We start from the raw sequence: 1,633 nt of genomic DNA on the forward strand, positions 1-1,633 counted from the left end.
ATACAATATTAAATTGCGATAGCAAATTAATTAACACATAAGTTTAGTCTTATTTTCCTTTTTTTTTTTCTTTCATATATATAAAAGGTGTTTATAATTTAAAGTTCAAAGACTTTTTTGTGTTGTACTACTTCTCTTTAATTTAATAAGCGCAAAAGAAAATAAGGAAGGCAGATCTAGAAAGGATAAAGTTCAGTCCCTCGCTCTAATTTTTATTAGAAATCAACAAGAACTAATTAAGCTTGGACCACTCCGTTAATTAATTATTAATTAACGTTATTCGTTAAGGAGATATTAATTGTGCCAATAATAATTGTGGAAAAATACATACGAATTATATCTTATCCACCCCTAATCTCTATAATTAATGTATTAAGATAGGTGTTAATCCTAAGTTCCTAACTAATATTATCAGTTAATTAAGTTGGATTGGTTTAGTAGTTAGTTAGCTTACTAATCCGTTTAAGTAAGTGTCAGTAGTTCGAATCCTGCCTTGAGCTCAGTACTACGGCGGATTAGTCCTTGGTTTGTCGGATGGAGAAATACAATGAGAAACCAACAAAAATAAAAACTAATATTACCGGTTTGGGTTAAGTACTTTTTTCGTTCTTAAAGTTTGAGGTGAAAATAAAATTCGTCTCCGACTTTTTTTTTTGTTATTAAAATCATTCTCAACATTACAAAACGTTATAAAATCGTCTTTTTCTACTTTAATTTTATTTTTTTGACCGAATTACCCTTAACAATTAATAAAAATAATAAAAATAATATTAACAAAACAAAACAAAAACACCCCCCACCACTCCAGTATCCTACCCTCATCCCCGATCTCTCTTACCTATTCCTTCTCCATCCCGTACCTCCTACTATCTTCGAACTCCCCCCTTCCCAAACCCCAATTCTTCTTCTCTCCTTAAACAAAAACCAAATTCAGCAACAGCAACAGCCAAATTCAGCAACAACAAATTCATAATTTTCAGCCAATTCAACAACATCAACAACCACAAAATAAATTAACAGAAATTTTAGATTTAACAACAATTCAAAAATCATCAGCTGTAACTTCGGATTCAAAATCAGCAACAACAGAAATTTGTTATGTTCTTCAAAAAATAAAAAAAAATAAAAAAAAGAAGAATGAAAAGAGGAGGAAGGAAGTGACGGTGCGGAACCTACTGCTGCTGGCGCTGTCGCAGCTGTGGGTGATGGAGCTTGACGCTGACAAAAAGATCTTTCTCTGCATCCTGATCTTGATCTGGCCCACAGCCCGCGTGATCTTGCACGTGGTTGAAGAGGACGCCGTTGCAGGTGAAGATCCTAAAGGCCTCGCGGTAATTGACAGTGTACCAATGCGCCGCGCACTTGGATGCAACGTAAGGGGATCTTGGGTGAAACGGTGTGGTCTCATCCTGAGGGGGTGGTGCGGACCCGAACATCTTTGAGGATCCCGCCTGGTAATACCGAATGTGCAAGCGCCCGGTGGCGGAGATATGGGAACACACGACCTCCAGAAGGCAGAGGGCCTCGGTGGCAACGACGTCGGCGGTGTAGTCGGAGATCTCAAAGGAAACAGCGACATGGGACTGGATGGCGAGGCTGTAAACCTTGTCGAAGAAGATGGTGTCGAGCCATC

The 1,633-nt window shown here is 38.0% G+C and overlaps 1 protein-coding gene across 1 annotated transcript in view; it reads left to right on the top strand.

The window, feature by feature from the left end:
• The window catches only part of LOC107632445 (potassium transporter 5-like), a 10,314-nt gene extending 9,329 nt beyond the window's left edge, over positions 1 to 985 (top strand). Inside the window, exon 10 of the mRNA XM_016336125.2 lies at positions 964 to 985. The gene's annotated coding sequence lies outside the window, so the exon portion shown is untranslated. The remainder of the gene's footprint in view (positions 1 to 963) is intronic.

The sequence above is a fragment of the Arachis ipaensis genome, chromosome B03 (genome assembly GCF_000816755.2).
Source record: "Arachis ipaensis cultivar K30076 chromosome B03, Araip1.1, whole genome shotgun sequence".
Lineage (NCBI taxonomy): Eukaryota > Viridiplantae > Streptophyta > Magnoliopsida > Fabales > Fabaceae > Arachis > Arachis ipaensis.